Genomic DNA, 23,175 nt, shown 5'->3' with positions numbered 1-23,175 from the left:
GGTTTGTAAGCCCTTGTAAGCCTAAAATGGCAAAATCTTGCATTTTGATGAACCATGCCTTGAATAGCCTTGTTTGGCATTGGGACATGTTAGTGTAATAATTTTTAGTCACCCTAGATGGTTTGGAGTAGAAAACAAAGCATGTAAGGCAAAAATGCACTCTTTGGCAAAAGTTGTCAAAGTTGCTTGACAACTTTTTGCAACGTTGAGCAACTTTTTGCATTTTTGAGCAAAGGGTTGGTTTGAAAACTGATGGAGAGTTAGTTAGGCCAAAAATGGCATATAAAATCCCTAAGAATTAATGTAATGATGTTGTTGAACTCCTGGAGTAGATTGGAATACAAATTGGAGGCCATTTTTGAAGTTTTATATTGTATTTTTCAAGAATTAGAGCAACAATCCATACTTAATGGATTGATTGCACTGTTGTTCTTTGCTTGTTGTTTTTTACATGTTCTTGTAGTGAAAAGGAAGCAATTTTATTAGTTTATTTGCAGGTTTGAATTGAGTTTTCAATTTTGCAAGCTCTCGGCCTGAGTAAGGGTTTGAGAGGCCCAAACATGGTTCTAGCTTGAAGTCCTTTGAGTTATTCTCAATAACCCTTGGGACTCGAGCCATGAAAACTTTGTATAGTGTAAATAGATTTTATTTTATTTTCTTTTGGTGGTCATTGAAAGGCTAATGAGCATCATTTCCTAGGCAAGCTCAGTCATAGTCTGGTTAGGAAATGAATGAGATTATGCAAGTGTTTTCAGGAATGAGCAGGGTTGGACTTCCAGAGTGTTTGGAATGAACAATTGATGCGTGTTAGAGCATATGTGTGAGTTTTGAGGTGTGGCAGATCAAGGAAGACACCAAACCTTTGGAAAAAGACCAAAACAAGCCTAAAACCACCTAAAACAAGCATTTCTCGGGTTCCGTACTTGTACGGTTAGACTAAAATTCCTCACTTCATAAATTGGAAATTACTTCCAAAAGGGTATCCTGATCATCAAAGTTTTTATGTGGGTCTTTGGGGAAATTGTGAGAAAATCCTCAAAAACCGGTTAGGTAGGCTAATTGGGGCTCTAGGGCTACTAGGCCTAGAAAATAGGAAAAGGAAGGAGCAATGGGGAAATGAATCAATCCTTCACTCAAAACTAGTTGATTACCCTTGGAAAACATCACAATCACCTACTACAACCTCTGCAAGCATTTTTTATGAGTTTAAGAGTGGAAGGTTGGATTTACCCTTGTGAATCTCAACCATGCCTGAGCAACCAGTGAGCACATATTGATTGGGAGCACTCTTAGAGAGTTGAGGTGTCTAAGTTGATTAGTAGACTAGATGAACAATGAATGAAGTCCACTAAGACAACACCTGACTACCCTTAAATAAGAAATTATCTCTCTTTGAGTATACCTCCCCATCATAGTGGTATCAGAGCAACCAAGATTTGGGAAGAAGCCAACATATGACAGACATTGAATCAATAGGAGAGAATAGTCTAAGGATGGTGACCAATGCAGAGCTAGAAAATAAGGTAGAAGACCAAGAATAAGAAAATAGGCTCCTCATAGAAAGATTACTACAATTGTAGAGCAAACTAGACGCAGTTGAAGTTAAAACTGAGAAAGTGACAATCAAGGTTAACGAGGGGAAGTGAAAAGAAGTTGTAGAAGAGGATAGGAGTCTTTAACCAGACCCTATTCTACCTAAAAAACCTTTCCTTAAATCAATTAAAACCTTAGGAGGAAAATCCCTAGAAGGAGTGCCACTTTTCTGTGGAAAAATGGAGCCTGAGGTAGTCTTAGAATGGATAGAGGGATTGGAGAATCACTTTGAATGTGATGGAATCAGTGAGGCATAAAAGGTGAAGGTAGCCAAGTCTAGGTTGAGAGGGGAAACATTGAATTGGTGGAAGTTTATTCAAGAAGAGAGTCAAAAAGAGGGTAAGAACCCCATAGCTACTTGGAAGGGCATGTTAGCCAAGGTGAAAGAGGCATACATCCCTGAAGATTATGAGATCCAGTTGCACAAGAGGAGACAAAATTTGAGGCAAAGAGACTTGGATGTGAGAAGCTATACTGAGGAATTTCAGAATTTGTGTCTGAGATTCAAGGTGGTAGAGGATGAGAGCATCAAGGTAGCCAGATACTTAAATGGCTTGAGATGGAATATTCAAGAGGAATTAAGCTTGTTATGCCCCAACACTGTGCACAAGTGCTATTAGTTGGTACTAAAAGTGGAGGAAAAGAGCAAGAAGAAACAAGAACAAAGCAACAAAAGCAGAGGTAGGGGAAGAGATGGCAGAGGTCAGAGAGGTAGTTTTGGTGGAAGAAGTGTAGACCAAAGATCCCAAGGGGAATCCAAGTTGGTTGAAAAAAGTGGGGATTCCAATAGCAAGAGCAGCTATATAGGAAGGGGATCTAGCAACTCTAGTAGAGGAAGGTCTAGTGGATCAGGAAGAGGGTCCTATTTTGCCACCATGAAGTGCTACAATTGCCATCAACTTGGACACCTGACCTATAGATGCCCTGAGAAGTCTACTTCATCCCAAGGAGGTGATAGGAGAGTAAATTATGCTCAAGAGGATGTAGCAAACATGAAACCATCAGAAGTAAGTTTGGATCCAGAGGTTGGAGAGAACCTCATGATAAGAAGAGTCTTGATTAAAGAACCGGTTAAGGAGGAACCTAGCCAAAGGAGATCCTTGTTCAGAATAAAATGTAAGATCATGGGAAAGGTATGTAGAGTGGTAGTGGATTCAGGATCCATAGACAACATAGTGTCAGGGGAAGCGGTGAGCAAGCTCAATTTCCCAAGAATACCACATAGTGATCGGTATAGAGTTACATTGCCCAACAAGGGACAACATGTTCTTGTAAATGAACAAACTTGGGTTGAGTTCACCATTGGAGGCTACAAAGACAAAATATTGTGTGATATCTTGCCCATGGATGCTTGCCACCTACTTCTAGGTAAGCCATGGCAGTTTGATAGAAAGACAATACATCATGGAGAGAAGAATGCTTATACCTTCCAAAAGGATGGAACCACCTATAAAATCTAGTCCATAGGAGACCAAGTAGAGGGAAGATCCAAAGGTCCTAATGTGCTACTAGTTGGTGAGAAAGAGTTCATCAACACACTCAAGGAGGGAGAAGGAATGGGGTTTGCCATTGTTGTGAAGCCCAAAGAGGACAACCAGGAGAAGAAGGTGAGCATTCCTAAAGAAGTGCAACAGGTTCTAAATCAGTTTGAGGACATCATTAGTGACGGAACACCAACTACATTGCCTCCTCAACGTCCCATAAGTCATCAAATTGACTTTATACCCTGAGCTTCTTTGCCTACTAAGGCAACTTATAAAATGACCCCAGAATGGAACAAGGAGATAACCAAGTAAATGCAAGAACTTATAGATAATGGACTAATCAGGAAGAGAATCTTGCCATGTGCAGTACCCACCATTTTGGTTCCAAAGAAGGGAGGTACTTGGAGACTTTGGACTGACTCCAGAGCCATAAACCAGATTACTATCAGATATAGGTTTCCCATCCCAAGAATTGAAGACTTGCTGGATTGTTTGGGAGGTGCTGAATACTTCACCAATATAGATCTCAAGAGTGGTTACCACCAAATCAGAATCAAGGAGGGTGATGAATGGAAGACAACCTTCAAGACTATAGAAGGACTCTATGAATGGCTTGTGATGCCATTTGGACTCACAAATACCCCTAGCACATTCATGAGGCTCATGAATGAAGTACTCAAGGACTACATTGGTAAATTTGTTGTTGTTTACTTAGATGACATCTTAATTTTTAGCAAGTTTAAAGATGAGCATCTCAAGCATATAGAAATTGTCTTTAGTAAACTATGTGATGAACAACTAACCATCAATTTGGAGAAATGTGAGTTTATTAAATATGAATTGGTGTATCTTGGGTTTGTAGTCTCAAGAGGTGATTTGAAGATGGATACGTCTAAGCCATAATCAGTGGGCCCACACCTAGGACAACAAGTGAAGTGGAGACCATTTTTTAAGTTTTATATTGTATTTTTCAAGAATTAGAGCAACAATCCATACTTAATGGATTTATTGCATTGCCATCATTTGCTTGTTGTTTTTTACATGTTCTTTTAGTGCTTAGGAAGCAATTTGATTAGTTTATTTGCAGGTTTGAATTGAGTTTTCAATTTTGCAAGCTCTCGGCTTGAGTAAGGGTTTGAGAGGCCCAAAAATGGTTCCATCTTGAAGTCCTTTGAGTTATTCTCAACAACCCTTGGGAATTGAGCCATGGAACCTTTGTACAATGTAAATAAATTTTATTTGCCTTTGGTGGTCATTGAAAGGCCAATGAGCATCATTTCCTAGGCAAGCTCAGTCATAGCCCTGTTAGGAAGTGAATGAGATTATGCAAGTGTTTGCAGGAATGAGTAGGGTTGGAGTTTCAGAGTGTTTGGAATGAACAATTGATGTGTGGCAGAGCATATGTGTGATTTTGGAGGTGTGGCAGATCAAGGAAGACACCAAACCCTTGGAAAAAGACCAAAACAAGCCTAAAACCACCTAAAACAAGTATTTCTCGGGTTCCATACCTGTACGGTCAGACTGAAATTCATCACTTCATAAATTGGAAATTACTTCCAAAAGGGTATCCTGATCATCAAATTTTTTGTGTAGGTCTTTGGGGAAATTGTGAGAAAATTCTCAAAATCCGGTTAGGTAGGGCTAATTGGGGCTCTAGGGCTACTAGGCTTAGAAAATAGGAAAATGAAGGAGTGATGGGGAAATGAATCAAACCTTCACTCAAAACTAGTTGATTACCATTGGAAAACATCACAAACACCTACTACAACCTCTGCAAGCATTTGTTAGGAGTTTAAGAGTGGAAGGTTGGATTTACCCTTGTGAATCTCAGCCATGCCTGAGCAACCAGTGAGCACATCTTGATTGGGAGCACTCTTAGAGAGTTGAGGTGTCTAAATTGATTAGTAGACTAGATTAACAATGAATGAATTCCAGTAAGACAACACCTGACTTCCCTTAAACAAGGAATTATCTCTCTTTGAGTATACCTCCCCATCAGTGACATCTCAAATGGGAATACCCTCTCGACTTGGGTAGAGATCGAAGTGAAGAAGGCACAAGAGGGGCTTGTTAATGTTGGATTTTCTTGTCCTGAGCCTATTGATAGTCCAAACTAGTGTTGAATGTTCTCTCCTTGACACAAAGCACTGACAAAGTCCTTAGGGTTAAGGGTAGCAGGAAAAAAACCAACAAAATTGGCGACTCTACTAGGGAATCAATGATAAATACTATTTAGTTCAGCCTTAAGAGTCTCTTGTAATATCTTGCAAACTCACATTCACACCAAGATAGCCCATCAGAGTTTATGCCAACAAAATTGGTGACTCTGCTGGGGAGTCCTTGCTAAATCCATTAAAGAGAAAGAGTCAAGAAAAGTTGAAGAATCAAGAATTTATTTTAGATCTGGAGTTTTTCAGATTTGGAAAAGTTTGTTGCAACATGTATAACTATTAAATGAAGTGACCTTGCTGGGGAAGAAGCCCAAAAGATTCAAATTTTTTATTTCTTCTTGAGAGAGGTGATGACTCCGAGTCAAGAACTTGTTGTACATGTGAAGAAATCTCTAGATCTACAGTCTTACTGCTGCTACAACAATTCCAGGTATTCTCTAAAGGTTTTAAGTGAGTGTTTTCAAGTCTGAAAGTACTTCTGAGCAAAATAGTCTCCGTGCTAAGTGAAAGCAGCACTGCATAATAGGGAAATGATAGGAAATACCTTTGCATACTATTCTGGTTGTAAATTTTAGTTCATATTTTGTGACATAGTGTGCAAATTTTTTGAGAAGATTCATATGAATGTGTCAAGCATAGTATGGTTTTCATATCAATAGATGCTTAGATTCATGTTTGTAATTTAGTAAATGCAAGGTTGAATGTAATGTGCTTGTAAAAGCAAGTTACAATGTATTGCCAATTGTTTCAACGTTGTATGTTTTAAAATGTAACCGTGCCAAATGAGCTATCATAGTTATGTAATAGAAGGGTTTTCAACACTGAAAGGTATAGAGCTTTTAATTTTGATGAAATTAATGGCTATCCAAATATTATTCCACCTAGGATTAGAGAAACACTACCAAAATTCAGTGGTGTAAAGGGTGAATCAGTTGAGAGGCAATTAGAAATATTTAATGATCTAATAGATGATTATGAAATTGATGATGGGGATATGATTATGAGGTTGTTTGTGCAGTCTTTGAAAGATGAAGCCAATGAATGGTTTTTATATTTGTTTCCAAGACCAGTTAGCACATGGGATAAGCTCAAATCTCTTTTTAATGATCAATTTGGTGAAAGAATTTGTGAGAACTCAATAATTAATGAGTTCATAGACATCCATGTCAGAAATGATGAATTAGTTCCTAAGTTTAATTTGAGATTCCTGAAGGCATTGAAGAAAATTCCCAAAGATTGTAGACCTCAAGATGCAATGGAATTAGTCATATATCTGGGCACATTTGATAAAAGATGAGTTATAGGTTGAGAAGTGAGGACCCTGAAAAATTTGTAGGAGGCTTTCCAGATTTATTATGAATATTGAAAAGGTATCAATGTATGGGATGAGTGTAAAATTAAAGCCTAAAAAGGGAACCCTGAAGGCCAAGGAAAATAGTGGGCTAATGATTTGTGATGATATCCTTTGTGGCAATCAATCTAAAGTTATAGAGTGTATCTCATCCCAACGTATTGATAACAATCCCTCAAATGTTGTACAAGCACCATTAGGTAATGCAAATGAAGTATTTATATCTAGGCAAGAGATTATCCTTCATTCTCTGGAGTCAAATATATATGCAATTTTCAAATGTAGCTACCCTAGAAAAGATTACCCTAGATGAGTGTGACATTGCTGCTTAACCATGTGTAGCCCAAGTTGATACAAACCAAGTTGAGTTTCAGACTACCAATCAACAATATGAGAAAATCCTTGACTCATTTGCACATTTCCAAGATTTGATGGAAATCAAAACAAAAGGGATTGTTAAAAATAAGGAAATTACTTTATCAGTAGTCCCCTATACAACCAAATAACAACACTTGTTGTCTTAACACTTATCATCATTTATCTGAGTTGAATCCATTTATAGCATTAGATTTTGATGATGATCGAGGTACTATTCGAGGTGGACATAGGGATGCTAAGTTCTTATGTGTTGTTTACAGCTGTGAGGAGCAGGGTCTAGTGAAATTTTTTATGAAAATAATGAGTGGTGTGGGAGGATCATTTGACATTGATAATTCAGTCTTGTATAAGGATAATGATGATGTTAGAATGTTTGATAGTTTTTGTTCAATGGAGGTTGATCCAATTGAATGATGTATTGATCAAGAGCTTGTGTTACCACCTTTGGATTTCTCTTGTAACTTTGAGAGTTTTTCAGATTGTGAAGTTTCAGACTTGTATGAATCAGTATATGAAAGTTTTCAGGAGGAAATGTCTCCTAAGTCAGAGGGTGAGCTTGGTTTTATATCCAATTCTGAATTGGGAATGCTCAGTTGTTATGATGATAATAAAAATCAGGAGTCAATATCAATCTCCATGAGGAATCTCAGTGATCTTGAAGAGTTTTCAGATGATGCAGTTTCAGACATGCATGTGGATGGTGAATGTTCTGATGTTACAAATGACAATGTTGATTCTGACTGTTCTTTCATTGAAGATGATATTGAAGACAATGTTCAAAATGATTTTAGTGAAGTCTCCAATCCTTTGTTTGGTGAAGAGTTAGACATTGATCACGTGGTTCTCAATCATGAAGTGTTTAAAGGTGGATTCAATGAACTTTCTTATCCACTATATGAAGAGGTGATTGAAATTTCAGATGATTTGAAGGATTCACCTATTGGTGTAATGGGTGGGTATAATGGTCAAGATGTTATATCTGATGTAGTGTCACTTTGTGATACTGAATCTTCTTGCAGTGCTGATTGTAATGATGCTGTTGAGCATAGTCCAGATGTTTTTGAGCATGGATTGTTTGATGAAGCAAGGAATCATGAAATTGATCAAAATATAATACATATCCCTATTGAGATTGAAATATATAAATCAGAATTAGGGATTTTAGTTTCATGTGAGAGACAATCAAATGGTGAACTGAATAATGCTTGTCAGTTGAGTGATTGTATGATTGCGCATGGTAGTTTCTACATCTTGTACATGAATGCATTACCTGATTAGTGTAGTACATAGCCATCTGTATATGCTGAAGTAGAAGTCATGACAAAGAGTTCAGTACCTCGTATTGAACAACAATATGGTACATTTGATAGTGATGATGGAATGTTCAAGGGTGTGGTTGAATATTCCAAGGATTATATATGTGATTATCTTGCTTGCAATGTCATTTTTAGATTAGTGATCATATATTTAAATGAAAATCAGATTTATGACAGAGATAAAGCTTGGTTCAACATTTTTGGTGGTCTCGGGCCACCAAGAAAAGTTTGGATCTAATTTTTTAAGGTAGTACACATAGTGGTTATGAGACAAATGAAATATTCACATGGTCTTTTTCTACCAGAGACTTGGATTTTTTCCATTCCTGCAAGGGGAATGCATCACCAATAAGAGCCACTATGAGGACAATAAAATTTTGCATTTTTTAGTTTTGGTTTTTGTTGGTAGGATGTCAATTTTAAGGCTCATGAGTTGACATTTTACTCCTCCTTTTGATTATAAGAGTTTTTTATCTTATAACATTTTTAATAAAGTTCCCTTTTGTAGCTTACCTCCTAAGCGCAAAATCTCATGACCCTTCGACCCCTTATTTTAAGTTGCACATGCTCTTTTTAATGCCTTAAGTCTCTTTATCCTGCTTCCTCGCAAGTCATTTGTGTTCGTCATTTTGCAAATCAAAATCTCGTGAGTTGCATTTTGGGTAAGCCATAGTGTTCCCTCACCCCCGCACTTTATTAATCCTTGATCGAAAGTGTTTAGTGGGTTTGCGAGTGTTGTTTTAGAAAGACCCTGCACCCCCGTAGGTTTATCTCCATGAATGAGTTGTTCCTCATGGGCACTCAGATTGCATGTTAATGGATTTGAATGGGTCCCACCTTCCCATGAGGTGTTTGTGGTTGTCAAGCTGGAGACTGTGGGCTCGCAAGATATGTAAAAAGCGCTAAGGTGTGTTGAGTCATCTCCAATCCTGCAGCCCCGCCTGTGCATTATGTTGGCATTGAAGGTAATTGGCGGGCCCATGGGTATTGACAAAGGCAACGAATGTGTGCCCCATGTTTTCGCATGTTTGTTTCATGAAGATTAGAGAAGGATGCAGATATGTTGGGAGATCCTTGTGACTTTTCAAAGTCAGATGTGGCATCCTAGACACATAGTAGATGTCCACGTGGATTTCATAATTATTTTAACTTTTTAATCAAAGTTGCTTTAGTAGCATCGACGATCGAGGTTTAAAATTGTAAATTTGGCACCCTGTATGGTAGGTGATGAAGTTTTTGTGATCCTGAGTAAAAATACGTGGTTTCTCAATTTTCAAGCAGCCGTCATATAGGCAAGTAGGCATGAAGGATAAATGTCTAGTGAGGTGCATGACCTGACCAAAAGAGATGTGAATTTAGTGGGAGAGTATAACAAGATCATGGGCAAATTGCTTGTTGAGGAATAAATTGAGGTAGATAAGTGAGAAATATTTTTGGCAACATGCATGCGGATTTCAAAACAATAGTGAGGTGAATTGCATGCGTACACATTTTTTGGAGTTTACAGTTGCCAAGAGGAAGTGGGACTTCAAAGAAAAGAGCATAAAGAACAACTTGCATGAAAAGACAATGCGGGGATATTTTTGGAATTCCCAGTGTCTCTATAAAATCATTAGATTTGTATTTCGACAAGAAGAGACAATGGAAGCTTTTGTGCAGATGAGTTTGGTGATTATGCCAAGAGTGAAGTAGCAAGATTTTGCATTCAGTATGTGCAGATTTTGTGACACTCATTGGGTAACATGATACTAACCTGTTGTATGGCTAGGGGGGTCTTGAAAAGGAGCTGGATGGCCAAGGGGATCTTGAAAGGCCTTTTTCGTTGCAAGGAACCTTTAAAGGATCATCCATTTTTTCCCCTACACCATTGAATGATTCAAAGAAAGTGGAAGAAGAGTGGTAAAAAGCAGTTGGGGGAGGTAGATAGTTTAAATGTAACTTTTGTATGATGCTGCAAGATTATGGAAGTTGTGAACCCTTCTCTATTCACAAGATTCGCATGAAAGATCCTCTTTCCACTTTCATTGCTGCCAGTCTAGGACTATGATCTCCTCCTCTAGTTTAGGGGATGCTCAACTTATTTTTCAATGGGACACCTCTTCAAGGATATTGGATTCTTCTGCTAGATGGAGTGGTGTAGTTCATGACTCCATTTGGAAGCATTTGCATTGCGATGGTGGCACGAATCAAAGACAATCAAGATGCAATAGAATGCTTTTGGATGCACATTTTTTTTCTTTGCCTTGTGGAAGATTCTATTTTTTTTGTTGTAGGTAGAATGATGAGTAATGAAGAAAATAGCTAGATGTAAACAACCGGTAGCTTGTGCATTCCTTGTTTTCTATAAAAGGAATACCACAACTGTAGAAAGGGTTTTGAAATTTTTTCTGCCTTGGGAGGAATAGGCTATTTTAGTTTGCTGTTATAATAGGGTTTATGAGAAAAATTGTAGACGAAGAATGATATGTTGTACCCTGTAAATTCTCAATTAGCAAATGAAAATCATTTTTTTCTGGTTTGTTATATTTTTTGTCTCCTATGTATTGTCTTCTGAATCGATGCATACTAATATGTTAAGGATATGTTAGTTTACCATAATATGTTTTATTATCGTGCGAGCATACTCATAGGCATCCTTCAAGGAAGGATTTACATTCTGCATGTAAGTTGTAGTGAATTCATAGAGAACTCACAAGATAAATAAGTATGGGAATATGATGAATCGAGGGATTGTGTTGATGTTAGGTGTAGACACCTAAAAATGTCTCATTAATCACACACTAATTATTTGTCCTAATTAATTAAGTAATTCTTTAATTCTTTAATTAAGTTAATTATTCTTCTAAACTGACTCAATCATCACATTCAACATTTCTAATTATCGAGTTTCTATTCTTTAAATAATTAATCAGTTAACCCTATCTCAAATATTAATTAAATATTATTTATTTAATTAATCATGATTTATTCCTTAGTTAAATAATCTTTATTATTTCATTAATCTCATTTCTAATGTTTATATATTTTCATTTAAATTATATAAATTATTAATTAACTTATTCCTCAAATTCGAATTTCAAATAATTACATCTAATTTCATTTCTCTCAAATTCACAATTCCCCAAATGTGGATCATATATAATTTGATCTAATTCCAAATCATCAAATTAACATTTCCTGAAATCTGCATTTCAATAAATTTTAGTTAATCTCCATGCATTTCAGCATTCAAAAATCCAAATTTATATCCAAATAAGAATAAGACTAAATTTCAAATTCAAAGTCCTAGAACACATGTTGAAAATCACAGTTGATTGATCAAATCAATTAACTCTTCAATCTCCCATTTTCACTTTAAATCACTTTTTTAGACTAATCAATCAAATCAGTCATCTCCTCAATCAACTTAGTCAACTGACTAATCTATTCAATTGACTATCCAATCCATTTAGTTGACTACTCAATCAATCTGAGTTAACAAATCAATCAAAAGAGTTAACAAATTAGTCAACTCTGTTAGCTGATCAATCTAAATCAGTTCACTCCCAATTAGGACTTGAGTTCAAAATCCCTCCCCATTTCTCTTGAAAATCTATATAAACAATATCAATTTCTCAAATCAAGCGAGAATCATAGTCTTCAAAATAATTGTCTATGTTATGCAAGAATTTCAGTGCGACACCTGAGAGCCACCTTCATACATAATTCAAAGAAGAACAATGGAAGCCACGATGCAGATTAGGGAGTTTTATATAGTTTATTCATTCAAGTCTTGCATCTAATTTCTATTGGTTTATGTTTGAGTTTGTTTGATTAGTTAAGAATTTGGTGATTCGTCCTTATTTCCTAATTATCTCATATGACTTTTAAATGTCGAACTTTAGGCATTAGCATGTTGTAGGTCCCCTAATTTAAGATTTGAATTACAGATGTAGGTGTATTTCCATTTCTTGTTTGACTCTATACCCCAATATAGGCACCAGACTATAGTTTATCCCATAACTGTTTGAGAATCATTATATCATTTGAAATGGTATTTTCTTTATGTAGCGTCGTAAATTGTACGCACTTGCTAGGGTGGTACAATTTCACACCTAGTTTAGCACCCGCCTTGGCGCATTTTGCATTTTGCATTGCATTTCCCCTTTAGAACTTAATTAATTAAATTAATTAGGTCTAAGGTCCTATTTTATCATCTCCCATATCATAAAGTTGGGCCCTTTCATTAAAGTGTGCCCCTTTCATTTTATTCTTCCAATACATCATTTAATCAAAAACCCTAATTAGGTCCTATTTTGAACTTGGGGGCTTGATTTCGGGGGTCAAAACATCTCGAAATCACCTGTAACTTCGGGATTCTCTCTAAAATCATCATATCTGACGGCCCTGAAAATTTGGTGAAAAGTTGTCGGGACCATGGCGCCCGGAGTGCAACATGGTCCCGGACATTTTTCCCGAAATTTTGGGAGCACGATCCAATCATAAAATAAAGCTTAACCCCAAGAAATTGGCGGGATATTCAATCTCTAGGTTGGCCAAAAGTCGAAATTAAGACCTAGGGTTTCATACATAAAAGCTCTCTTTCCTCATTGGAAAGGATCCGATTTTTTGTTTCCAGGAACTTCATAGGCAGCGAAAGAGCAAATCTTTGAAGACTTCAACAAAATTCAACATCACTCTATCAAACATCTATCAAATTCATTCATTCATCCATTTAGGGCTTGGAAGACATTGAAGAACAATAGGAGATTACCGACTGAAGATTGGCTTGTACTCCTCCCTTGAGGGTTGGGTATGATTTCATATTGTTTTCATGTCCTTACATAAGCTTTGATATATCATTTATTCATGCTTTAGATCACATTGCATCTTGATTTAGAGCATTTGCATCATCATTTACAAGCAATTAGGGTTTACTTTCTAGGTTGCTCTAGTTTGCTTTCTTGCATTTTGGACCTTGCACACACACTAGGTCTGCACACACAATACATTTTACAAAACAACTTGGCTATTCGTGGAGGTGGAAATCACCGAAGCGGGGGTTTGACTAAGGCAAAACCCTATATAGCCGCCCCTTCCCCTTTTCAGATATTATTGCAGGTTTCGGGACTCGGACGACGTCGCAGGTTGCAGATCCGGAAGAAGCAGACTGAGACCGGCCTTCCCACCAAATTTCAGAACAAAAGACCAGGACAGGGGCGTGGGGTGCCCTGGTCCTGCCAGGACAGGGGCGCTGGGCGCCCTGGTCCCTTCTGGGTGCCCTGGTCCCTGGGATAGGGGCGCTGGGCGCCCTGGTCCGACAACATTTTCAGCATTTTTGACAGCTTTTTCCAAAGTGCAAAAACAGCAGTTTCCGGAGCAGTTTCAGGGGCAGAATCAGGACAGTGGCGCCCGCGCCCCCGTCCCAAACATTTTCAGTCAGATTTTAACTCCGGGTACGCATTTTCATTCTTGTCTTATCCTTGTGTTTACAGCTTTCCATCATCTAAGTTCAATTTTGCAATCTTGTCATTAGTTCCTACTTGCATTTTGAGGTTAGGGATTGAACTTGCATCATTTTATCTTTCGATTTCAACAAGGGAATAGAAATCCTAATAGATATCCCGTGGCTCTCTCTTTCACAAAAAGAAGTAGCCAATTGTGTGATATCTCTAGGCTCTTTCGTATTCCGTAATGTGTGTCAAAAGGTAGGATTAGGGCATGTTAACCTAGTCTCGCTTTTTCCCCTACACACTTTATTATTTTTATAAGAAAGGGATTGTAATAATAATATGTGCTTGATGTATCTCTTGCATTCTTGAGCCTCATAAGTTAGATTCTCAGTCAATTCTATTGAAAATGGGATCAGGGATATGTATTTGTTATACATGTATGAAACCTCTTACAACAAACTAGTAAATCTTTACCATTGTGTTGCATCCTGAAACCTTGATTTTATAGATGTATAATAACATATCAAATGGGAATACCCTCCCAAGTTGGGTAGAGATCGAAGTCAAGAAGGCACAAGAGGGCCTTGTTAATGTTGGATTTTCTTGTCTTGAGCCTGCTGATAGTCCAAATTGGTGCTGAATGTACTCTACCCAACATGAAGCATTGGCAAAGTCCTTAGGGTTAAGGGTAGAAGGAAAAAACACCAACAAGGAGGATAAAAGATCCAAGGAAGACTCATATCGTTATTGAAAGGAAAGGAGGGACTATCACCATGATGATGTATACCAGAGGAATGAGAGGAGATTTGATTAAGGATCATTCTAGGGAACTTGTTTTAAGTATGGGGAAGTGGAACATCGTGCCTATGGATGCCACCAAGGAATCACAAGGAAGCCAAGGGATTCCAGAGCCAAAAATGTCTATGTTGAAGAGGAGCTAAACAAATCATCTAGGTCCACATGACATCCATAGAAGGTGAAGTCATTAGTCATGAGGAGAGTCCTATTACAAGTAGAGGACAAAGATGAATTGATATAGAGGAGGAACCTATTTAAGATAAAATATAATTTGAGAGGTAAGTGTTGTAAGATTATCATTGATAGTGGCAATATAAACAATTTGGTTTAAGAAGAAATGGTGTAGAAGTTAAAATTGAAGAGGATCAAAGACCCAAACCCATGTTGTATTGCTTGGATACAAGACAAACATAAATTTTTGGTGAGTGAGCAATGCTCTGTCAGTTTTCACATTGGCTCCTATAAAGATGAAGTGTTGTGTGATATAGTGTTGATAGATACTTGTCATTTTTTGGTGGGGAGACCCTGATAATATGATAGAAGGGACATATATGATGGAAGAAAGAACACTTACATCATAACCATAAATGGAAAGAAGAACATCTTGATTCCCTTGGAGAAAGAATAGAAGGAAGTAGTATGAAGTAGTGTGAGGATGTGTTTGGTGGAGTTGAGGAAGTTCCTATATGGATTAAAGGATGAGGACACCCATTCTGCACTCATTCCTATTAAATTCATTAGGACGGATGTTAAAAATACTAATACAAAAGGAATGTAAGTATAATAGAATGAGGTTGCAAGATTGCTCAAATAATACCAATACGTTATGTGAAAAAATGTTCCCTAAGGATTGCCACGAGTTCGAAGTATCAAGAATCACATAGACCTTATATACGAGATACATTTTCTTAACAAAGAAACATGTTAGATGACACCAACGAAGAATGCAAAGATGAGCAGACAAGTACATGAATTATTGGAGAAAGGATTGATCCAAGAGAGCCTGATCTTGTATGTGATACTTGTTATCTTAGCACCAAGGAAATATGTAGAGTGGAGAATGTGTACTAACTCAAGAGTGATAAAAAAGATCACAGTTAAGTACTAGTTTCCTTTGTCGAGGATGGATGACATAATGCATATTTTGAGTGGTACAAAGTAATTCACTGAGTTTGATCTTAATAGTGAATACTATCAAATCAGGATCTAGGAGTGTGATGGGTGGAATATTGCATTCAAGACCAATGAAGGAATGTATGGGTGGGTGTCCATGTATTTTGGAATCACTAATACCAAGCACATTCATGCAGTTGATAAATGAAGTATTGAAGGAGTTCCTAGGCAAGTTTCTCATCATTTATCTAGATGACATTCCGCTTTTTAGTAGAAAAAGGCAAGAACATATATAGCACATCAGACAAGTGTTCCAATGACTAAGTGAAGGGAAGTTGTTGATCAACATCAAGAAGTGTAGTTTCCTAAAGACAAATCTAGTTTATATAGGATTTGTGAAATCTATGGAAGGGTTGAAGATGGATCTGGAGAAGGTGAGAGAAAATGCATAATGACCTACACCGAGAGATATTGGGGAGGTAAGCTATTTCCATAGCTTGGCAAATGATGGGAGATCAAAAAGAGTTCCAGTGGATGTTCAAATCACAAAGAAAGTTTAAATTGTTGAAGAAAAAGTTGATGAAACAACCGGTACTAGCCTTACTAGATTTCAAAAAAGTATTTCAAGTAGATTTTGATACTAGTGGCAGTGCTATAGGAGCAGTCTTGAGCCAAGAAGGGAGGCCAATTGCTTATTTTAGTGAGTAGTTGAAAGATGCCCACAGAAGAAATTCAGTGTACGCTCAAGAGTTATATTCAATAATTAAAGCATTGAAGAAATAGAGACAATACCTACTACTGAAGGATTGTGTACCATACACTAACTGTTTATGGTGAAAATGGAAACAACAATATTGAAAGACTAAATGAATTCAACCACAAAACCCTAGCCTAACAACAACAAAGATCCACCATAACATATGAAGATTAGCTAAGACAATGCAAATCAAATGAAATCACAAAGATTATACCATCACATGTCCAATAGGATTTGAATCCCCATTCTTTCTATCTCCATTGATCTTGCTTGATATATTTGCTCTTAGATTTTATGTGTGCACAAGAGCTCAACAAAGAATGGAAATGTGGTTGCAAGTAGGCTTGATCGCATATGAAAGTTCGAAAGCATAGTCGGGTAGGGTTTGATAATGAAGGAAGCATCTCCTTATATAGAAGACACCATAAGAAATAGAGGGATAAGATTGAGAGGTGTAAAATATAAATGGTCGGCTATGATTAGAGGGTAGGTAAAGAAAATAAGAAAATAATGAGAGGGTAGGTAGTGTATGAATTAAGAGATGAATGCCATGTGTCATAGGTAGAAAATGTTAATGAATTAATTAAATAAATAAAGATTTATTTAATTAATAGAAGAAGTGGGATCAATTAAATAAATAAGATATTTATTTAATTTAGGAAAAGGGTAATTTAAATAAATAAATGTATTTATTTAAATGAGAAATAAGGCTAGAAGAGGATAAATGAATTAATTAAATAAATAAAGATTTATTTAATTAATAGAAGAATTAGGCTTAAATAATTAAATAAATAAAGATATTTATTTAATTAGACATGACAATTTTAGGTGTCTACATTTTGCCCCTCTTTGAGACAATGCAGCTTGTTGTGTTGTTTCAAAGAAGATAAGATAAACTGATACAAAGTTGCCCCAAGATGGGAATAACATGCCCCCTCAAGAGATTGGATGAAAATGTCTAAAATGATCGCCCACAATCTCTCGATAAGAAAGAAAGGCTAGAATGGACTAACAAGATAGGATAGAGTGACAGAGTCACAGGATAAAGAAGACTGACTCAGGACACTAGGGCTAGGGTAGTCTATAAGATAGACTACGAGGGAACACATCCTCATTGTCATCCACACATCCAAGAGATCAGAGTGCAGAGATAGCAGAGAGCAGTCAATAGTGATGGCATTGGTGCACAGATTCGATCGCGTTTGTCGATATCAGAAGCCAACAGATGCAGGAGAGCCGGCAAGTACCACAAAACCTTCTTGTACTTTGTCACAATAAATGTTGTCATTAATGCATGTTAGGTAGTGCATTTAATGCATTTTAGATATGTTAAGTAGGGGTAAAAAATGCTAAGGCGCGTCTGTGTTTGTGCTAGGTGTGTCTATGAATGCAAAGGTGTCTATGTCAAATGCGAGTGCGTCTGTGTTGTTCAGGTGCATTTATGCTATATGGGCACGTCTGCGCAGAGCAAAGGCACATCTATTTATGTCAGGCACGTTTGTGCAGAGCAGGTGCGTATGTGAAATATGTAAGTGTGTATATGTCTTGAATGTGCGTTTATGTCTTCTAGGTCAAATCGCCAGTTCTGTGATGAACATACGTTGTCAATTGGATAAGCTACTGAGAGGATACACTCAAGAAGGTCGTCTAGGGAAGACTAGAATAGCGGATAGGGGTAGGATTGACAATTTTGTGATAGAACATACATTGCCAATTAAGAAACTAATCAAGAGGATACACTCAAGCAGAGGCCCTAGGATATGATAGATCAAGGCACTTTGTGATGAACAGGGAATGCCAAAACATAGTACTTTGTGATGAACAGGGAGTACTAAAAAGAGTAGCACTTTGTGATGAACAGGGACTACAGAAATGTAGTACTTTGTGATGAACATGGAGTACCACTAGGATAAACAACAACACTTTATGATGAACAGGGAGTGCCACTAGGATAAAAAGCAACACTTTGTGATGAATAAGAAGTGTCACTAGGATGAAATACCATAAGCACTTAAGATAAAAAGAAACATTTTGTGATGAACAGGGAATACCACTATGATTGTCATGATTGATTTGCTTGACTGCAGGAGTATCTACCTATGCTGGAGTCATGGGAGAGATTCCCGTTGATGCAGAGCTTGCGAGAAGAGCTGACAGTTAAGGAGATAACAGCAGTTCAGGATATGGGCTTGCAAAATATCCTATATTTGCTTGAGTTTCGGGTGAACATGGGATTGCTGACTGCATTGGCTGAGAGATGGCACTCAGAGACTTGTAGTTTTCATTTGTCGATGAGTGAGATGACAGTCACCTTAGAGGATGTTTATAGGATTCTGAGGATACTGATCGATGGGGAGTTGGTTCCCTACAATCAAGATGGAGATAGGGATGCACGAAGATGAGTGTTTCAGGATTTAGGACTAGAGACGAGGGTTGGACACGTGGCTTGGGACACCATGACCGCGATAGGATTGGTGCTACCGACAGTGCTAGCAGGAGTGATAAGTGGATTCCTCTGTCTGGATAGGGTGACACGAGGGTTGGCTATGTTGGCATATGGACACTCCAATGAGAAATTGTGTGTGATTGAAGGTTTTGTCATTGATGGCAACCTTGCAATCCTATGGCACTAGCAAGACATTATACCGGCAAAGCATTACTCAAGCAACCTTGCAATCCTATGGCACCAGCAAGACATTATACTGGCAAAGCATTACTCAGGCAACCTTGCAATCCTATGGTACCGACAAGACATTATACCGGAAAAGCATTACTCAAACAAAATAGTGCATCGACATCAACAAAATCAATCTACACTGGCACCGACAGAGAAGATGTACACTGGCACAGAAGGAAATATGTATACCGGCATAGAGGCCGACAGGATTTTTGATATGTAATATTTTGTTTATCATTGTAAGCTGACTTGACAAATTGTAAAATGATTATTGTATATAAAAGAGATCATTGTAGGCATTTGTAGGATATCGAGAGAATGTAATAAATAAATTATAAGGCAGACCTAATGTGCGAATTATAGGTCAAGGGTATATGTAAAGAACAGAGCAAGAACCGGTACTGAATCTGGCATTGAAGATGCTATTGTAAAGCAGTACAAAATATTGGATTTGTGTAAATCCTCATTGTAAGTCAGTGTGACTTCTTATTGAGCAGTGAGCTCTAGGCAGTTGGCCTTCCTGCATGTGCAGGCCCCTATTGTAAGTAATATTCTCTTTTTGGCCAGTAAGTGAATATTGTGGGTCACAAATCCCACCGAGGTTTTTCCCACACCGGTTTCCTCATTAAACATCTTGTGTTATGGTGTTCTTTTCATGTGGATGCTTTTGATTATGTTATTTGCATTAATTCTTGCATACCGGTATACTGTTACTTTATATTTTGCATATTCAGTTTTAAGAAAAGTTCATTACTGGTCAGATACTGATTCACCCCCCCCTCTCAGTATCTGTGGGAACCCTAACAATTGGTATCAGAGCGTGGTCCTCTATTTTCAAAAGCCTAACAACTTGAGGAAGATCTTGACACTGGTAAAGATGGAAAATTTGATGAAGCAACTTGAAGGAGCTCTTACTGACTATGATGCAGAGAAGTTGAAAAATATCAAATTAGAAGATGATTTAAAAGCAGCTCAAGACATTATTCAGGCACTTCAATAAAATCTTACTGTTACAAGAAACAAGAGAAGAGAACTTTGTGAAAAATTGCAAAATGAAAATGATGAAAATGAATCACTAAATGATATGATAAACAAATTGAAACAAGAGATCATGACAACAAAAAATGAAATGCAGGATATGACTATGAGATTCTGCAAAGAGATTGAGGACAAAAAGAAGAATGAAGAAGAATTGACCAGAAGACTAAGTGATGCAGCAAATGAGAACACAAGACTTAGCTATGAAAATGACATGTTGAAGACAGATCTGATGCACACTCAAAATGACTCGAATGAACTAATGAGACAAAAAGAGATCTTGGAAGGGGAACTGGAAACTGCAAATCAACACAAAGAAAAATTCAAGAAAAGCTCAGAAGAACTTGGTACCTTATTGAAGAATCAAAAACCCAAAGGTGACACTTCTGGAGTTGGATTTGAAGTTGGAGAAAGCTCCGTTACTACAAATACCCAAGATCAAAGCAAACCGGTAAGACCCTCTAATACTTACAAATTCAATGGAAAATGCTTTAACTGTAATAAATATGGTCATAGGGCAAATGACTGTAGATCTAGGAATTATCAAAACATCAATCCTCCCACCGGTCAATGCACCAAATGCAACAAAATTGGTCATAACTCTGAAAATTGCAGAATGAATGTAAGATGTTATGTTTGTGGAAGATTTGGTCATTTATCAAATAAATGCAGAACACAAACTGGCATAGGTTATGGGAAAGCTATTCAGAAAAATAATGTAACTTGTTATGCATGTAACAAGATTGGTTATATTGCTAAATTCTGTAGAAGTAAAGGTACACCAGTAGATAACAAAAGGACTAGCTTGAAAGGTAAATAAAAGGTTGAAGAGGTTAAGCAAGAATTTTCAAAGCAATGGATTAGAAAAGGTGATCTAAATATTGGGGTTACTCCTCCACCGGTAGAACCAACAGGTGCTTCACCAGCAGGACAATATGATGCTCCACTGGCAGGACAGAGCAATGCTCCACCGACAGGATGTTCTTCATCAAATTGAAGAAAATTATCTTGAGGGTTTGGCGATTTAATGACACATGTGCTATTATTCCCTCGATTAGAGAAAAGAAGTTGAAAATCCTTCATTACCGGCAAATAAAGTTGAGTTAATACATTGGTGGCAAACAATTAATGTGGTAGGTAGCAGAAAAGACTTTATAAAATAAGGTTTTTGGCTCCATTTCATTTCACTATGAATTCAAACTTTCAGAGAGCGCGAAGATTTCCGAGCTAAGGCATTCTGAGCAAAGAGGCAAAGCACTTCAGCAATCAATCCATCCAAAGGCAGAAAAAGGTATTTATCATCATGGCATCCTCCTCTGCACTTGAATTCATGGCAAACCCTATAGTAGTCGAGGTTATAAAATGACCTAGGCCCATGTTTGAGCTAGTTCCCGAGGTAGCTAAGAAAGATGACAACATAGGTGCTTTTTCTCAAATTCCAAAGGGTGTTGTTTATGCAGAAGACCCTAGAATGTATATTCATTGAAACATAGAGGAATTAGGTGATGAAGAAATCAAAAACATGTATAAATCTGTTATATGTGACAATGCCAGAAATGTGAAACCTGAACATAAAATTGTTGAAACCCTAGGATTCACTGAAATCCTCTGCATTCCTGAATTTCCCAAGGAAGTGGTTAGGATAGTTCTTAGCAGGGCACATGGCTCATTCTTTTGGCTTGAATCAGTGCATAAAATTACAAAGGTAGTTGTGAAAGTAGTAATAGGGTTACCTTCCACCGGTACCAGACCCGACAAAACCAAGGAGGTCTCCAATGACCTAGTAATGAAATTAACTGGTGCAACATCCGACAAAAGATCTTTGAGGGTTAATGTTGTGACCGATACAAATGTGAGATTCATTAGCATGATTCTAGGTTACAAAGCAACTCATGCAAATAGGCTTAACTCTGTTTCCAGTTTATGCATAAAAAGTGCTTATGACATGGTCAAGGATAATGTAAAAATTGATATCTGTGAATGGTTAAAAGATGAGTTAATTGACAACTTAGCAAAAATCAAGAAGGATAAGAAAGGAACCTTTAGATTTGGAAATTTGCTTGTATGCTTAATGCTACATATAACCAAACAGGCTCCCGGTATAGGCAACAAGGATTTTGGTTTTGACATACTGGTAGGAAAACAATTGTCTGACTTGTTCAACAACATGGGTGAAAACAGAGAAAAAAATATCAATGAGTATTTTCAAGCACTAAAGGTCAAAATGAATAAAAGAATCATACTATCATAGGAAATTGTCAACAAATACAAGGATGACATATGTTTTGTAATAAAAAAGGATGAGATTTGGATGGAAGCAGTCATCCCAAGAACAATTTGGGTTATAGAGATGGGGTATGAAACAGATGACCACATAGTGGAAACTTATGCCAAAGCACTTCTGGAAGCCCCCAATGAACCAAAGGAAGAAGTATTTGGTAGTGTTGAGACCATTGAAAGTCAAATTCAATCTAAAAAGAGAGTAAAGAAAGTTGAGGCATGTGTGAGGAAAGGAACCAGGCAAGCAAAAGCAATAAAGGAAGATGTACTAAAGAAAACTGACATAACAGAAGAAGAGTTGGCAGCCCAACAACCTGAAACTCACCTATCACTGGTAGATACCTCCTCAGAAGGAGATATGCCAGCAACCTTCAAAAGAGTTGTTAGGAAAAGAGACCCCTCACCGGTATCCACTCCTTCACCTAGAAGGACAAGATAGAAGCAACAAGCTGTGAGGTCTCTAGTCAAGGAAGCCACACCTAAGAAAAAGCTGACCCCCAGAAAGAAGAAGAAGACAAGCACTGACTTGACCCGTTTTGACATATTACTGAATGAGATCACAGAGGAAGGTAAATTGAAAAACATAGGGAAAATCTATGACACCCTATCAGATGATGAGAAAGGACAAGTCGAGGAAAGTGTTATATTACACATGGACATGTATAAAAAGTTTTTGATGCAAGTCCTAAATGAAATTCCTGATGAATTATATAAAAGACTTGAGGCCAGAAGGCAAGGAATAGTTGAGTTGGATAAGAAAATTAAAATAGAAAAATTACTTGCAGTA

This window comes from Cryptomeria japonica, chromosome 8, assembly GCF_030272615.1.
Source record: "Cryptomeria japonica chromosome 8, Sugi_1.0, whole genome shotgun sequence".
NCBI lineage: Eukaryota > Viridiplantae > Streptophyta > Pinopsida > Cupressales > Cupressaceae > Cryptomeria > Cryptomeria japonica.
The sequence above is the reverse complement of the archived record's forward strand: the minus strand, read 5'-3'. Positions refer to the sequence as shown.